The 19,774-nt window shown below is 37.5% G+C and overlaps 1 protein-coding gene across 1 annotated transcript in view; it reads right to left on the reverse strand.

The window, feature by feature from the left end:
• The window catches only part of LOC120626458 (electron transfer flavoprotein beta subunit lysine methyltransferase-like), a 37,218-nt gene that overhangs the window by 14,199 nt on the left and 3,245 nt on the right, over positions 1 to 19,774 (reverse strand). The gene's annotated exons all lie outside the window — the stretch shown is intronic.

Below are 19,774 nucleotides of genomic sequence, written 5' to 3' on the forward strand. Positions count from 1 at the left end.
AAATGTACAAGCACTGGTTTTCAATTTTTTTTTATTCCACTACTAGCTTGCCCTCGAGTGTAATCTCTCCTGGTGGTAAGTGATAATAATGTCTAAAATTGGTAACGAGCTGAACGTCAAACGGATATGGCGAGTATATTAAATCCATATCCCATGTTATATTTACGCCGATCCTGCCGGATCGCTGAGTCGCTTGGCGGCTTATCATTGTCGGAAGGATGGTAACTAGCCACAGGCGAAGCCTCCCACTGGGCCAGACCAGAAAAAAATTATGAACCGCTATTGGGCATAGGCCTCCTGAAGAGAGGGATTAGACGCTAGACTCTCCTGATTGTTAAAACATAACTGCCTCTATGGGCTTGGGATTTGGATGTATGAATGAATGAATACACTTTTATTTTACACCACAAAGAAAATTTACAGAGAGATGTACTGAGTCTAAGGTACATTTCTGGGTCGCGTGATTAAATTGTAAGTTTTTGAGCTTTCTACCATAGAAATTCTCACTTCCCAGCTGCGAGTTTTCGGAGCCACTGCCGTGATAGTGATCGTTAAAACGCCCCCGCCCTCCATTACCTTTTATTTACGTAGCGAAATATATTTAAACTGGCATTTGTTACGTTTGTAACATATGTAATCAATGGTATTATGCACCACCTACCTATTTTCTGTAGTTTTTTTTTCTACGCCTGGAAGAGATCGCTAAGTATGTAAATAGCCGCTAAACTGTATACGCTGGGTTGTGATTAAATTTCTGTTTAATGTACTTTTTATGGTGTACAATAAAAGTATATATTTATTCGTTCATTCATACCTCGCCTATTAAAGAGCTTGATCCTGTAACTGTCAAATCATTTATTATAATAGTATAATAGAGGTCAGTGTGTATCGAAAATACACAATGAATAATTAACGCTAACGCCGATTTGACTTAGGTATTGTTTCTCTCATCATGATCATCATTTCAACCAATTGATGTCCACTTCTGGACATAGGTCTTTTGTAGGGAGTTTCACAATCCACTTGCCTACAGCGGCTCCCAGCGACTCGCCTGATGTCATCTGTCCACGTCGTTTAGGGTCGCCATTCCAGCACCTTAGGACCCTAACTTCAGCTTCGCGACTCGCTGATTGTTTCTGTAGGGTATCCTAAACTTCGACTAAACTCAAATGCCACAAATTCCGAATCTATAGATAAAGGATAGAACTACTGAATGGTCGGCGGATGACACGCAATCAATGCAGTAATTAGTTTCGCAAACTGGTATACCACTATTAATAGAACCTTCATAATAGGTATAATGGCATAAAGCAATGAAGTTCAGGTTTTTATATGAAATACCATCAGAGTTACTATTACTGATATATCGATTTTCCCGGATTGGATCGGGTTTTGCAAGATATTATGGACATGTCCATTTCTATGTGTAAATCGATTTATTTTAGCTCATATTATAATTATATTATAGACATAGAACATTTTCCGTGACGACTATCTACGTCACCTGCACGTTTGTTTCCTAGAATATACCTTCTACGTAGTAATTTACATATAGTTTACCTACTTATATTAAGTACTCCTTACATATACTTGTCCCGTACCTATTGATTGAAATTAAGGATGTACCGAGTACCCAGTTTTACTTGATTTCATTGAAGTAGCTACTCGGCCGAGATACTCGGTACATTTTAGAGACGCTCGCAAGTTTTGAACGTCTCGTATACAGTCAGCAAGTGCCGTTTATGTAAGTTTAGTAAGTCTTGTATACAGGTCGCAAGTGTCTTTTATGCATGTTTGGTATTTCTCGTATACAAGTGTCTTTTTTGTGAGTTTTGAACGTCTCGTATACAGGAAGCAAGTGTCGTTTATGCAAGTTTAGTACGTCTCGTATACAGATTGCAAGTGTCTTTTATGCAAGTTTAGTATTTCTCGTATACAGTTCAAACGCATGCAAGTTATATTTTAATTGCTTAAAACACACAACTTAGAAAAGTTAGAGGATGCTAGGATTCGATCTCGGCCCCCCGAAAGTGAAATCGAAGTCCTACCCACTGCGCTATCACCGCTTTGTTATTTAAAACATATGATGTAAATTATGATGATTTTATCTTAAAACAAATACACAAATATGTATTACTATATCATGACCTATGAACATATAAAATTTCATTATCATTATATTATTGTTTCCTCTTAAATTTGCATGTGGCGACAAACATGCGAATTTAAGAGGAAAACAATAACAATATTATGATCAGTGACACTGTTACGCCCCTGTTATCAAGTAATATACATAGTAGGTAAAGCTCCTATAGCTTATTTGTTGTTAAACGTTAATGTGCTTATATTTTTAGGCATCAAAGATTAATTTTATTTAAAACGTTTTCCTTTTTTGACTTTCTGTGGATGGTTAAAATAATAAATATTATTTAATCTATCATCATCACCTTTATCAGTCCATTATTGGCCCACTACAGGGTCCTCTCAGGCTGAGAAGGGTTAAGGCCGTAGTCCACCGAGGCCAAGGGCGGATTGGTGGACATGACACGCAGTTGAGAATATTAAGATGTTCCCAAGAATTCCCAAGCAGGTTTCCTCACGATATGTTGCTTAAAATCGCACATAGCTTCGAAAAATTTGAGAAGCGTGCCAGAACTCGGCTATCGGCTATCAACGGTTTTAATCTATTTATATATTTTAATATATATTAAAATTTAAAAAAAGGTTGCTCGTTTACGTAACGTAATACTTATGTCAGTCTAGAAAACTTATATCGAATTCTCCTAGGTACTGTAATGAGTGTGTTCACCCCGCACGGTACAAAAATTGTATCCGCTGACATTATATTATGCACTTAAAGGGGATATAAAATATTAAGGGAGGTAAAATGATTACTGTCAACTGCTAATCTACTTACTGCTAAACTTATAACAAAACTGTAAATAGACGATTTCTGTACATTTAATATATTTTGAAAATTTTGACCCGGGGATGTATTATAATCGATACCGAGTCGAAAACAGATTTTTATTGAATTTTTGTCTGTCTGTCTTTCTGTCTGTCTGTCCGGGCGTCACGTGAAAACTACTGAAAAGATATAAAAAAAAATTGAATATATGTAGTAGTAGCTGATATTCCGGGTCAACATATAGGATACTTTTTATCCCGATAAACAATAAATTTCCTCCGGGAGATGGGATGAAAATTTATATCAATTTCACTTCATAGCTCCGTTAAATTTGAACCGATTTTAATAATTCCTTTTTTATTTCAAAGTGTATACTAACCTACATGTATTGTCTAATTTTAATGAAGATCTGATAAATTTTGTCGGAGATAAAGGACATATAGCTCTTATATAGCTAGCCACGATGATTATGATGTTAGTATCAGATCTATTCTAGCTTTTCAACTGACTCATACGCGGATGAAGTCGCGAGGCTCCGCTAGTTGGAATTAAGTGGCTAACCGCCTGTTCGAGAAACACTACTAAACTGGAGTGGATTTAATGCTTCAGCGTACACGGTTTCTGTATGTTCTTAACTCTGTACTAGTCGTACTCGTACTGTAGGTATATAAAAATTAGAACCTGAACGTTTTGAATGTTATTCTGCAGAACTAATTGATAAAATGCGTATTTTACTAAACGCTTGTGACGTTGACTCTTATCACGTAGTGACGTCACAGGGCGTCAAATCATGGCGCCGCGTTGCGAATCGATATTGTATCAAATATCAAAACAAAAAAATAATCAGTCTAACGACGTATCCAGTACAATTGGCGATAGGCACGTGATAACTGATAAGTGTCAAGCTTGGCCCCATGTACATTGACCGATATGATCAATCGATATTTCTATAAATTTTTGAAGAGTCATCGTCGCCACCGGTATGGTCCTTTGACTTCACTTCCGAGGGACCGAGTTCGAATGCCAGCACGCACCTCTATCTTTCAGTTGTGTTTTATGCAACTTCAATATCACTTGCTTCAATTTTAAAATATTTTCTAATGACAATATGAGATGGTGATAACAAAAGGAACACCCGGCTAAGTTTGTTGTGGGCTTCTTCTTAGACCAGGGCGCGATTGGAACCCTCGTAGCTTTAGTTTTAAGTTTACGATTGTAGTTATCGCCATCACTACTCACTGCTATGTACACATTTTGTATATAATAACGCATCAAAAGTGCCATCTATGTGCCTATTTGAATAAAGAAATATGTGACTTTGAAAAAAAAAAACGGTGAAGGAAAACGTCGTGAGGACCCCTACATGCCTGAGATATCTCCATAATGTTCTTAAAGGTGTGTGGAGTCCAGCAATCCGCACCCCTTTTCATTGTGGAAGGAGACCCATGCCCTGTAGTGCGCCGGTAATAGTTTGATATGACGATGATGACGATGATTGTTGTTTTTCCACATCGATCCACTCTCTCATGCTCTCAAAATAAATATTTTTTCCCGTATTGCAACATTTTTCATTGGCACTCCTCTTATTTTACGTAGCCTATAGCCTACCTCAATAAATCAATAAATGAACTATATCTAAATAGATATAGTTCATCTTTCTCTTGTATATATATATATATACAAGAGAAAGTGTGTGGGTATGTTCCGTATAGGCTCCGAAACGGCTGGACCGTTTTCAATTAAACTTTCAGGGAATCTCCGGATTGACTTGGCGAGTACCTAATCCTGTAAAGTTTGGTGACGATCGGAGCACTCCTATTTTTGAACTATCAAACTGACAAATACAGCTTTTATTTACTATGATGATATTCTATTGTTGGGTGTACATGTGTGTAGATAATGATTTTCACCCGCTCGAGGAGCGAATAGAAGAGAATGAATACGGAGAGAAATAAATGATTTAATAAATAATAAGACTTAAATTAAAAATTTAATGATGTAAGTTTATTGTTTAAATAAATTAAAGCAAAATCTAGCCGGCGAAGCGTGTTTCTCAATTCGAACCAGTAGTTATTGATGTTAGCGCGTTCAACCAAACAAAGACGACCTTTCTAGCGCAGCGGTGAGCGTTGTGATTTTAAGTGGGAGGTCCCGAGCTCGATCCCATCTTTTCTGAAGTTTCTCTGGTCCGGTCTGGTAGGAGACTTCAGCCGTTGCTAGTTACTACCTTGCTGACAAAGATAAGCCGCTAAGCGATTAACGTTGCATTACGATTCCGCCTAGAAACCGATTAGGAATAAATTAAAAAAAAACAAAATTCATTTATTTCAAATAAGCCTAATATAAACACTTTTGAGCGTCAAGTCTGTCTGTTTGTAGTGACTACCACCGGTTCGGAAGGCAGATTCTACCGAGAAGAAGCCGGCAAGAAACTCAGCAGTTACTTTTTTCCAACATCAACAATTTACATTTTACATTTTAACATTCATTTTTCTATCTTGTGAGAGATGAAAACGGAACCGGATGCTTCCAAGCAAAGGTTGCTTCATTAAGAAATTTATCAATTGTATAGTAACCTCGCTGTAATAAATGTGTCTTAACATATTCTTTAAACTTATGCATTGGTAGGTCCAAAATTACCTTAGAAATCATATTATAAAAGCATATTCTCAATCCCACAAACGACTTCTGTACCTTTCGCAGACGATATGCAGATGACACTAATTTATGACCATTTCTTGTAAGTCGACTTTTATATATAATAAACTGCTATACTCCTAACAGGTTAGCCCGTTACCATGATAGATTGCATAACTTACAGAGGTTGCAGTCAAGGGCTAACTTGTAGTGAAGTAATAAAAAAAAACTGTTCAGCTTTATAATATTAGTAGGAGTATGATGAACGCAGATGCCCGGGCGCGGCGACATCGTCGCTTGGCACTGCGGGGCGTCGAGCACTGGTCGCCAGCACCCATGTGCGCATTATATGTGCGACTGATTGTACCATGCTGTACGTAGTGCCACCAGGCGTACAGCATTATCTTATCTGCTGGTCCTGCGCATTATTATACTACTACTACGCATCTCAGTTGATTCAAATCGATAAAAAAAAAAAAAAATATACTATGACAAAAGTCCTTTAGTCAATAGTCAATAGTCATGTATTGATAAATATTAATATTATACGTCACATAGTGATTATTAAATAATAAATTATATCATGAAAATGTATATGAATTCATAAATTCATTATAATATTATTCTATTATTACAAATAAGTAACGTCAATCTTCACAATATTTAACTTTCCAAAAATTCATTATAACTGTAGAAGGCCTTCTCGACAAGCCAAGACTTCAGTTTTTTCCTGAATAAATTATTATTTGGTGCATCTCTTATACTACTTGGTATCCTATTAAAAACTTCTGGACTTGCTACAGTCTTTGCTGCCTTTTTAGGGCTGTGATATTTGGATAGAAGTCTCTGAGGGTACCGTAAGTAACAATGACTCCTTTTGGCAAACTACACTACACACATACACACATCGCTATCTAGCCCCAAAGAAAACGAATAACTTGTGTTATGTGTCCTAAGGTGACGGATGAATATTTTTATGAATAATATACATAAATACTTATAATAGACAGATAATCACATGTCCAGCGGTGGGAATCGAACCCACAGCCTTGGACTCAAAACACAGAGTCGCTGCCCACTGCGACAATCGGCCGTCAACCATGTTTGCAATAGCGAGAGTTCCCGACTGCTTTGCTTTAGGGCCTTACGCCGTGTAGGAATGGCAGATGATTATAATAAGATGGAGAACGGGGGCAACGTCGTCTGAGCTACCATCTATTGCGACCATCAACCCGTCTGCCCAGAGTGGCGATTCTGGGCAAACCCCCATGGTAAAGGTCTTTAGTCCAGCTGCCAGGAGTGGACTGCTATAGGCTATTAACTTGCATGTTATTGCTAGGTACATGATATTGGGTACAGGCCTCTTACATGGAAGAGAGGGAATTAAATCATTGACCCACCACACTTTTCTGATATGAGTTGGCGGGTTTTCACAATAATTATTACACATTTTAATAATGATAGCCGGAATGTATGGCTTCACGTGCTCTTCGGGATTCCGACCTGAAAATATGACACGGATAAATCCGCTCGATCCGATCCCTGGTAAGCTGTACCCTAGACCAACAAGGCAGTTATCCATAGCTTTTGTGTAATTTTACTTATAGTTACTAACTAGTTACGTTAATGATTGATTTATAACAATAATAAATAACTGCTGTACCTTCAATGTCGATTGGCATCTATGAATCATTTCAACACTAATAAATATTGTATTTAAGTGATAAGCATCCGATCCTATAGTATCTTACAAATTCAAAGAAATCGTGTTTTGGATGATTGATAGCTAGTGATAAGGATAAAGGATCACTATATCTCCTCGTTTTAATATTATCTGGGTATTATGAATGAATGAATGAATGAATGAATACACTTTTATTGTACACCACATAAACATAACAAATTAACAGTAAAAATTTAACGAAAGGTATACAATTTGGCGGCCTTATCGCTACATAGCGATCTCTTCCAGGCAACCAAAGGCGTTAAAAACAGCTCAAGAAGAGAGGTAGGTGGTGCATTTAACTGTACTGCGTTGCAAATAAACATGCATAAACCTATATATACAAATTATGTATGTTAAGCCGTTTATTTTTGGCTAGTCCTGCGAAACTATTATAATAAGTACTGATTAAATAGTTGTTTTAGCAAAGTGATTCATGAAAAGAAGATAACATATCGCTTATCTTGCAAGAAATGCTCAAGGGTTAATAATGAAAAGCATGTCCTACTTTAGATTTTAATTTTGCCTACATAGGATTCACATGTAATAAACAGCTCACTGGTTTAAAGAATTGGCGTTACCCTACGTTTGCGTTATCTCCGGTTGGATTATTGGATATAGTTTAGTATCGCAATTTTTAAAGTTATATGTACTTCTTTAGCGGCGTTAGGAAAAAATCATGGGAGTGAAATTTTACGATGTAACGTAACGTAAACCTGGTTGGATTTTAACAGGATGAAGGTAGTTGCGATACCGAGTGAGAGGGGAATACATCGTCCTGCTCACTTTTTACGATGCGCGTGCACACCGTCACAAAAAACCAGCACCCTGAAGTTAGCTATAAGGTTTGACAGTGTACACTTTCAATTGTCAAAGTCTGCGGGCTCATTCCGGTGATTTAATAGATTCAATGAAATCATGTTCAGTGAAAGATAATGCGTAAGTAAAACTTTAAGGAGGAAGCAAATATGCTCCCTACTTTCTTGGTTTTTGATTTACATAGTAACTTAGTTTTAATCACATTTAACATAGCTTTGCACTAGCAATTCTATTTCTGTGCGTTATAAGGATGCCCTAATAAAGCACAGAATTAAAACTAATTGCGACATAAAAAGCGTTGAACGTCTAAGGTTTAAGAAACTTGACCGTCGCCACACTTATCTAAATAAAATATTTGTTAATCAATATCATTTTCTTAAGTAAGTTAAGATTGTCTAAATGAAACATCATTATAATGAATAGCGTACAGTATTTATGTGTTACTTATTTATAAAACGGCTGGGACGTTGCGATAGGTCTTTCACAAACAGGAAAGTTTAGCAGGATGTCATCAATTGCATATAATAGTCCACAGCTGGACTTAAAGGCCTCCCGAGGGTTTGCTCGTAATCACCACGCAGGAGAGACGGGTTGGTGATCGCAGTGGATAGTTGTAGCACAGAGAACGCTACTGACCGGTCTCATACGACACCCGCGGATAGAGGAGGGATGGTGATAATAATTGTATTACAGGAAGTGTCCTCTGCTATTTTAGGTCGCGGGTTAGAAAACAGAAATTCTGGGAGGACAACGACGCGAGTAATGGTACTACGTGCATCAATGAATCCAATGTGGTCGCGACCTATCCACGCCCATCGCGTTATCCAATAGGAAGCTTTGCGAAATTGATTGAACTGCGCCACGTCATGACGCGGACGACGACCTTGCCCTGTGTTTGTCTTGTCACTTGCAAGATAATCAAAGTATTACGAGCTGAGACATTTCTCGGGACACAGGCACGCCATCATAAGTGGTGCGTGATTTTTAGCACATCAGTATCATAATGTTTACAATTTATGACGCAGTTAATATTGTCAGTAGTCGATTTTTAGAAAATGGCGTTTCAAACAAACCTATCAATTTGTTTCTATACTAAGTAACCAATATAATCATCAACTGCATACATAGGTCCCACAACTACGTAGAAAGGCTTAGGGCTCTGGTGTCAGAGATTTTAACAGAGATGAAGCAAATAAGATCAACCCATTATTGGCTTACTACAGAGCACGGGTCTCCTCCCACAATGAGAAACGACTAAGGGCGTAGCCCACCACGCTGGCCCATTGGGGATTGGTGGACTCCACACACTTATGAGAACATTGGAGCTCTCTCAGGCATGCAGGTTTCCTCACGATGTTTTCCTTCACCGTTGAAGCAACCGATATTTTAATTACTTAAAACGCACATAACATAGAAAAGTTAAAGGTGCGTGCTGGGTGGGATTCGATACTGAAGTCAAACTCTTACCCACTGCGCTGTCAACGCTTCAGCAAATAAGATAAATCATTAAAATCCATGGAGGAAACAATCTTTAAGAACATAAAATAGTAGTTGTAGAGCATTTTATGACAGAGCTCGTTCGGGGAAGTACTACTACCATGCTTATTTCTGCCGCTTAGCAGCATTGTTGCAATGATGTGTGCCGGTCTGAAAGGAGTATTTGTCGGTGTTACATGAGGCTTAATATCTAAGCCTCAGGGTCACAGACACAGGGCGCTGATTGCAGGACGTGTTCCTTGCACATCCAGCGAAGTGTAGCTCTGTTATGTGCTTGATCAATGATTACTATAAAAAACTCGTGTATTATTATCTACACCTGACTATTGTCTAAACTATTACTCAACGTTTGGCCCACCAGACGTTTCCAAACGTTTTGTTCCTACACACACCAACACACACGCGTTTTACTCAGCAACACACCTTTTTTATTTTTATTTTATTTTAGTTGTAAAGTATCCTTGGTTAAAGTGCACTGGATATTATCACAATGATTGAATCAATGTTTGGGAAGGCACTGGCCCCTCAGATAAGGGATTTCAGATACGGGATTTAAGTTTAGGGGGTCACGATTCCAGATTTATCGTACTCAGTTTTTCTAATAAATATTTTCTTTTTCTACTTATAGTCCTTTTTTTTATTTTATAGTCCACATAGCTTGCAAATAAGACTAGACCCGGTAGGTGTTGCTGCAATTAGTGATTAGGTTTTAAAGTTACGCGGGCGGCAAGTGAACTTAACCGACTGTTCATTGACCACTTCGCTTATAGTATCTTTACACGTAGCAGAGTTTCATTCATAACAAAATACGACCTCATTAATGTAGCTTACTTTATCCTTTGTTTTTACTTGAAACGGAAAACAAAGATACTTACTATAAATAACATACAACGTGCTGCGTTTTTACTCGCATGTCCTCGCTCTGACGTTGGCGTTACACAACCTGATAGAATTTCACGTGTAAACAAAACACGTTTCTACTGCGTACTGGTTGAAGTTTCTACACGCGGATCCCACAACCAGGTCGACTAAAAAGGATGTATAAAGTCCGCTATGTCTTAATTTAAATAATATCAGGTCAAACGACGTTGAACTTTAATTTAATCGGACAATCTGGTTATATCTATTTTTATGTTCTAACGTTAGGGAAAGTAGGAAGAGTATATATCCTTGTAATATATATGACGACAATACACACACAGCACTTTTTTGTGTGTCGATGACAAAAATGCCTTAAAATTAGGCAGATTTCTGGCCTCAGTAAATTATTTAATCCTTAAAATTTAAAAGGTTAATCCAACCACTTGCCATCTTGTAAGTTTACAGAGCACAGACTTAGTTTTGGAGTAGATATAGTTCTTCTCTGCCAACAAATCGATCGGCAAAAAACGTCAGCGAGAGGAAGTTGTGATTTTGAAATGTTTGACCTACTCTCGGAACAGTCGTGACCGCGATAAAAAGTGTGGCTTACGTTCATTACAGACCAATCATGAGTATTAAAAATTTGTGTTAATGACCGCAGTTTCACAGACACAGGTGTATATTTTGGGGCTCCCAAATTTTCAAACACCTCTGACTCCTGAAGACTATATTCTATCAAGGTTATGCAGATATGAAGACTAGTTACTAGGCGAGCAGAAATATCCAAGAGTTACTTCGCACTATGTTTTTATCTGACATGGACTATCCTAGTCAACATAATACTTCTGATACAGCATAATACACCTTGCCAGCTAAAGCATAGTTCCGAACACGTAAATCGTACTTACGTGTTCGATACTATTTAGATCACACCAAACGCGATAATTTTTTTTTTGTCTATCTCAAATTTATTGCACACATGTGTGCATACGTACGTTGTGTCCTCCTTTTACGCATGCGCGCCTACACGTATTAAAACACCATTACGTTGTGCCTATGTGAGGACTGGCAGGTTTGTAAACAAAGCGTTTTGGTGGACTCTACAATATTATTGTTCGATGTCCACTTTTGTCCACCGAAACCGGTGCGCGAATCGCGATGCCTCAGGGGGCCTGCGAGCGCAACATACGTGGCGCGGTACTGTCCCTTTATGTGGTGACAAAATAAATATTCTCTTGATTACCAGCAATCAGTCTAATTTAATCAATGCAAGCATAATTTTAAATACAGTCTACTTTCTATCTATACACAACATTTTGGTCCTTCGAGCCGGATTATAATTTAAAGGTTGTTCCTTATGTTTTACGATAGGCCAGCGCTGGACAACAATCACGTATGTTAAAAGCAATCAAGATGTTGGAGCACGCTTGCCCAGAAAATGCCTATTCACTCTTGCCTTAAAGATACTAAAGTTTTACGTGGCAGATAACACAGTTGCCGGGAGCGTGTTCCACATACTCGTATTAACGGTGTGAATAAAAAACGTGGATAAAAGACGTTTCGATTAAATTTTACTTTAAAATTAGCGTGTGGTGTAATATGGCGCGAGGGAAGAGATACTTTCGCAAATAGTTTAAGGGAAATATTGAATATTAAAAATTATTTTAGTTTTAATTTTTGATCTTTTAAATATAAGTGAAAACCGAGTGATAACTGTAATACTTATTGTTATAATCCTTAACAGGCATCCAAAATACAGGATTACCTTTTATGGACACCAACGGATATAAAATTATTTGTTGAGTTGTTTTTTTCATTTTGGTAAATAAATATTTTTAAATTTTTTTATTTGCAATAGTGGTGTAGACTTAAACTTTAAATGGATGATTGAATAGCAATGATTAGGCAGATCAAGCGCCCTTGCCTATATGATGCCTATTCACTCTTGCCTTTTTGAAAGGTGGTCCGTCAACACGACCAAACCAACCCGTTCCCGGCTAAGTTTGTTGTGGGCTCTTCTTAGGCCAGGGCGCGTTTGGAACCCTCGTAGCTTTAGATTTAAGTTGGCGATATTACCATCCCGTTACAATTATGTAAACAAATATGTATGAACGCTTCATAAGTGCCTGTGATAGGCCTACATCAATGAAGAAATTTTGAATTTGAATTTGAATTTGAATTTGAATTTGAACCTGAGGCGTAGGTTAGCCGGTGTCCACCGGAAACCACGCTCTTCACCGGAACATAACAATGGTGTATGGCACAGTGTTACGGACGATCTCTGTCACAAGAAGCTCTACTACTACTAAAACGTAGCTCTCATTGTTTTCAATGAATCCTACCTGTCACGGACTTCCACAAACGCCTGCTTCTATCCATTGTTATAAGCCATTCGGACAGTCAACTTAATTAGAAGTCTTGATGAAGTGTGTGTAGACACGTATGGAAGCACGTGTGACCCACTTCATCAGTCATGTCCGCCGGTTGTTGTTGATCGTTTTTCAAACCCGCCTAAGGGCCTGTGCACACCACGTTTTTAAACGCGCTGTTTTCACGTGATAGGCGTTCTAGAACCGTGCATCGGTCTGCTCTTTTATCAGCAGAGTAGTTTGTTGTCATTTGTACCGATACACATAGCAGCCGAGTTGGCATAGCATTTTTATTGAATCGAACGCGCGTCAGCATCATTTTAAACGCGTGTTCTTTCATTTCTACAGGTGTGCAAAGGTCTACAGGCTTCGTCTAACTCGATTGTATCGCTAAAAACGGGCGACGATGGCGCGTTTCAAAAACTTGGTGTGTACAGGCTATTAGTGCGCTACGTCTGTAAGTGCACGCATGCATGTTCAACTTTTGTGGAGATAGTTTTTAAGAAAGGTATGCGTAATTAGTTTAACTAGTCAATTACGGAAGTATATTGATAATTGCCGTATGCCGTGTGCCGTACGGTGCCGGTTTTTATTATTTATTCACCTACAAGTTTGCGCTTGACAATCTTACCTGCTGGATAGTGATGACGCAGTCTGAGATGGTAACGCGCAAAGCTGTACCGAGTTCGGCAGTTATAAACCCTAATCTGTTCATCGACATCGTACCGGAATTCTTCATACCAGAAAAAATACAGGAATTATAAATTCCATAATCTTCTCTGCCGGGAATCAATGTCGCGTCGTCATACTTAAAAGACCACACTATCTACTGCCGACTTGACAAAATTATGACAAAATTGCAGATCATATAATACAGTTGACATACGATGACACTAAAGGAGTACAAACAGAGAACGGCCAGCAGCGTCCTCTAGCTGCTAGCATCTTCTACGATCACGATTTTAATTTAGCATGTGATGATGATAATGATGGGTGCTGTATCTTCTCTCAGTCAAAGCGACGGCAGTGGTTTACCAAAAAACTTTTAGGTTTTCGGTTTCACGGATAAGTCACAGGGATAGAACATATTGTACCTACCTGTGAAACCTGTGAAGTACTATTTCGGTTTTCATTAACAAGTTGTATATAACCAGCTAGCAGTGCCTGTAAAATGTATTCAATGAAATTTTCAAACAGTAAATAAACCTAGTTGGAAATGCTGTGAATCACCCGACGTGCCCGCTCCGTATCGATTGGTTCCCCTGAAGGTCGGAGCCTTGTGACCAACCTTGACGCGGATTAGTTCAAAGAACTTTGAGGTTTACTTTAACTGTCGATTTAAACCATACGGTTGATTTTCTTGAAATTTTCAATTTCTCTGTATTCATTATTTGCTATCTACGTTCCATATGAGTTGATGACAGTGGCGCAGCGGTGAGCTCTATGGTTTAAAGTTGGAGGCTCCGGGTTCGATAAACGGCAGGGGCAATTTAGAAATTAATAATTTATGAATGTTCTTCTCTTCTTTAACCGACAAAAACGTGCTTCTAAGCGATTATTGTTTCGAGACGTGGTAACTAATTTGAGGCATAGACCCGCTATTATCTCAGACTGCATCATCACTTACCACCAGGTAAGGTTGCAGTTAAGGACTAACAGTAGTGGGTCAACTTGTAGTGGAATAAAAAAACTTGAAGTTAAGATAAGGTAACAATGATTGGCAACTATTCGGTAAGTAGACTGAATTAGTATTACTTCCAGATTGCTGAAATTCTGAGGCCAACAATTGAACTAAATAAAAAATATTCATATCAGCATTACACAAATTAAGTAAATGTAAACACTAGTTACTGAAAATACAACTCTTCATGATATTGCAAATTATTGATGTGAATACAAACTTCACCTCTTTATGATTTTATTGTTAAGATATAAGTGTAGATTAGATGCGATTACGTAAAAGTCGCCTCTGCTAATCTACATATTATTACTGTTATTTACAGAATAGTTGTACTTTAATATGAGATCTAACGGTTTTTTAAAAAATTCACGGATTGTACTATTTCGGTTGTTGTCAGTTTTTGTTTTGATGTAAAGTAGAAATTAAAAACAGAATTTAAAATAAGGGAACTAAACAGTATTATCACTGAAATGAATAAATTTCATTTCTGAACGAAAATCGAGCCATAGGTACCTTAAAAGACTCAATATTTTTACTTTGCAACTTATCAATAAGTATGTATATGTATTTGGCACCCGTCGTGACCTATTTAGTTCAAACTTGTACAAGGTTTGTATGGACGAATATATAGCACGTGTGTCTGATAATACAGTTATAGATAAACATGTTGTGAAATCGCATGGGGTTTGCGGGTTCCGCGACTCCAGCCAAGGTCGGCGTTACGAGTTAGTGACCGCTGCCTTCATGAGATAAATAATGTCAGTCGGAGCATTTTATTCTTATAAAAAGGAGGTTTTTGATATTTAATTATTTAGAGCACTAACAACATGCATATTACACGTTTTTAAACAAGCACACACAAAAACATGGACCGATATGCACTTCAATTACAAGTGCACATAGCTTTGACAAAGCGTCATGTAAACTTAATTTGACAAAAAATTTAACTCACCGATAAGTTTATTAACATTTATAGCCTTCTTAAAACTAAAAAGTTAATTATTTATTGTACTTTTTACAAATTAGTACTTTTTAGAAAGTACTCATAAAAGGCGATAATTAAGAGTCAAGAAAAGCGTACAATTTGCTGCCAAAAAATCGATTCGTGGTAAGGAAATTACCATAAAAACTGCTCTTTCAGCGGCCTTGAGAAACTTTCCTGGCATCTGCTAACCTGTGGACTGCTACCCCGTTTTCTTCATACAAACTTCGCAATGAATAGGTGTACAGATTAAATAAAGAATGGTAGGTTATAACTAAATAATAGATTTTAACATAAATTACTAGACAAAAACATACCGAAAACCGAACTAGATTCTTGACAAGATATATTTTTTTGCTACTCTTAATTTAGGGAGAGAGAGAGAAATGAAAAATGGCCATTTCCGAAAATAACTTATCAAATTGGTGTTCTTATAAAAGTATTAGTAGCGTTATTTTTCGTGTATTAGTAGTGTATTTGGAAATCGTGGAAGCTTTAATGGGAACTTCGATGGTAGATATAGACACCTTAAATATATATAGAGAACTTGGGCGACATCATCACTAAAAGCAGTAGTATTAATAATTATAATATAATAATATCGTTTATTTCTTTCATCAAAATTGCACATATAATGAGTTGACGAACTGGCTTCCCTAGCTAGATTTTATCTGTGTTAAGGATAACCAGCCCTCGCCCCCGGAACATACATAGACAGATTCAAATTATTGTAACATTATTGACCTTCTGGTTCGGAATGGAGTTTAATCCTTATTTTTAAGACATCTCACGAATGTCAAGGGATTTCAAAATAGCCATCTATATTTTAAAATTGTACTTAGTTATGGCAGTAAGCCCAGAGCCCGGGTTTTCGCATTTTCCATGTAAGATTGCATCGTCCGCCGCACTCTGTTATCGAAAGGGGTGAAACAATCCTTATCGATTAATCTTATCGAATGTCATTTATAAAACACGAGAAGAAAAGTAGCACTTCATTTTATCATGTTGTTCGATACGATATAGGTTTTACCAAATTTGGTTGCGCTGACACATTGCGCAATCATATTCTACGTTATGAAAGGTTATTACTTACCACGTTATTACTGACCTATTTATGCAATACTCGAGTATGTACTAGATAAATTACCTGACCCTTTATTAGAGTCGTTTACTTACAACCAGTCGGAATGAAATATCATCTTTTTACGATAAATATTCGAGGTAAATAGACATTACAAGTGTTTCTGGCCCATTAATATCGTTGCTATTTCAACTTCACGCTTGGCACTGAATTGGCAGAATACTTGGTGATATCAAATTAAACAAGGAAATTATCTTTGCGACATCTGAGTCTCACACAAGACTAAAGAGTTTTATTTTTAATATCTGGAAAGACGGAATCTGCGTCATTGGGGAGTTGGGGCGAGCGCGATTACCCGCCATAAGGGGTCTCCAGGGGTCGATGACATCGGAGGGGAAAGGGCGACGTAGACCCGCTTGGACCCCAGCTCGGGTTAAGACATGGCAGGCTTTTGGACTAGAATATCGCTCGTGAAGAGCGCATAAAGCTCTGAGGGACTACCGCTCGAAATGGTCTGGGTGAAGTGTATTGCAAATGCACACGAATTTATATTAAAATACCCACCAACACAATGTCATGAAAAAAAGATAATTTTGATTATTTCTTGAAAACTATTCATTAATAAAATAAGAATTAATAACAAATTTGTTAAAATGCAAAAATTTATTTAATTAAATATCTACATATAATTCATCAAGTTAAAGTAAGCATCTAGCCCCAAAGTAGCTTGTGTTATGGGTACTAAGATGACCGATGAATATTTTTATGAATAAAATACATAAATACTTAGAATATACATGGTTTAGAATGTAAATTGTTTATCCACTCTAAAAATATATTGTAACAACCTAACCAATATAATGCCGCTCTCTCTAGATCTCTTGTTTCCCTTTTTTTTGTTAGTGCACGTAATTTGAAGTCGGGCGGCTAATTTTAAAATAAATGACGATTTGTTGTCCGACTTCAAAATATGCACGTATTTTAGACAAGCAAAAAATACGCTACGTTCAGTCAGGAAGTTCTCGGTAATTTCAACGTTAGGCTGCACTAAGCTGCTAATATTCAGTTTCACTGGGACTGAAGTAAGGACAGGAAGCCACAGGAAGAATATTGACTTGGTTGCTTTCGTGCAATGTTACGTGGAACTAGCTCTACACCTCTAGGATGGATAAGAACCACTTCTGACCGGCTTATAGGGACTTAACACTCCAAGACCCACGACTCAGCGACCGAATATCGTCTACCTCATACCTTCTGTAGTAGGGGTATAGCAGTGCAGGGTCGCTACTACAGCACAGTGGCTACTGTAAAAATATAAGCTAAAGATGTTTACTGTGACTTTGGGACCTCAACAACAACAACGTTGTCAGTCGAAAGCCAATTCGCACTTTAGATTAGCAACTGGTTTAACTAAGTCAGTAACTTTGATTTTCGGACGAATTTAAACACAGTGTTAAATACACTCTTAAAATACACTTCATTGGTACTTGTAGTATTGTATATATGGTATACAGATATCCTTATTATTCAGACACGTACAATCAAAAGTACCGAGTGCACATGTCTCGGTAATTTCCCCGTCCCACGGAGCGACTGAAGGCCGATGTGCATACACAAGCGACCATAGTACAAATAAAAACCTCTAGGAATGTCCCTGCAGAGGAAATGATAAAGAACATTTAGGTCAAAAATACAGTACCTAACAATTTTATTACAATTTAACTTTTAAATGTCTAGCTAATTTACATTTATTTATGACGTTTATTTTACATCGTTTAGTATTTATCTTTTATAATAATAATGATAATAAAAATCTTTTTCACTATAGGTACAACATGTAAATGAAAACGGAAATATGACTTCACATGCTTTAAAGCTACATTATTTACTGTATCTGAGAATTATCTTTGAAACTAAAACGCTAATAGTTTTTGAGTAAATCACTGCCATAGTTTTTACTGAAAGAAATCATAGCTCCCGTCACTTGATTTGGTACGCGTAGGTACTAAGCGCGTGTCGGTCTTTTATCTTCGACACGGTTGTCATAAGTAAACAGTTATAATATGTATTTTGAATTAGTATGTATGGGAAAATAAATATGCTTTTTTCTATTTAATATTTTTGCAGGTGATTCCTTACGAAATATACTTATGCACCCTAAAAAGTATTTCGTAATTCGTGCACACGTTGTATACTGTTACAGTGCGGGGTCGCTACTCTAGCACTTTGGGACTTCAATGTCTACATGCTATGTGCCACCGCCATTGCCACCTTTGCTTTACGACTCACTGAGCTAGGTTGGTTTCTGTGGTTCTTCCACGAATCTCTTCATCCCTGATTTGATCTTGTAGGGCTTGATCATTGTTTAAATTTCTTATAAACATGCCACCTTTTACTTTCTTTAACTACTAAAAGCTGTTTTTAGTTTAATCTGCTGCTTTTGTATCACTCTAACTAGATAATATATTACCACATCTTAATATCAATTTTAATTTCTCATTAAATTCACCCGCTGAGTGAATCTGAGCCTTTTTATGAGGCCCATAGTTACAGACCCTTTAGAGGTGGGTAGACGACATAACACGCTGACAGAAAGTAGCTGAATAGAAAACAGCAGTGAAGGCAAAAAAAAGTAGTGAAGTACCTTTAAAAACGGTTGGAACGTTGATGAAAATGGTATAATGTTACCTTCTATTTGCTTGACTTTCACCGTGCTCCTTCAGCTGAGGGGAAGTAGTGCATGTGACATGACCAAGATTTTCCTGACTTTTGGCTGATATGACTAAATCACGCTCAACTGTGAGTATCGGTTGGTATCCCTAACTATAACAGTCAACAGCACGTGAGACATAACTTCATAAATATCTTTTTTATATTCAATATGTAACTTGTTAATATAATATATGGTAGTGCTACAAGCTTAACTAAATCATGAGACGTACTTGCATCCCTCTGCACGTTCAATCTTCCGTCACCTTCAGAGAGAGCTGTCTAGTCTACAGGGCCAATGTACCGAGTACGGAGTAGGGTGTTGCTCTCGGGGCCGGGGCCGCTAATAAACCCTATGTACCCTAAGTCGGAGCATTAACCGTTTGCATTCATGGATTCGGTTTTGAGAATCGAAACTTATGTTTTGCACTGTACTGTGATTGTATATAGAAACTAAGTATATGTATAAGTATTTCAGATTGCAGGTTACAAAAATGCAAACGTAGA

Source organism: Pararge aegeria, chromosome 1 (assembly GCF_905163445.1).
Source record: "Pararge aegeria chromosome 1, ilParAegt1.1, whole genome shotgun sequence".
Lineage (NCBI taxonomy): Eukaryota > Metazoa > Arthropoda > Insecta > Lepidoptera > Nymphalidae > Pararge > Pararge aegeria.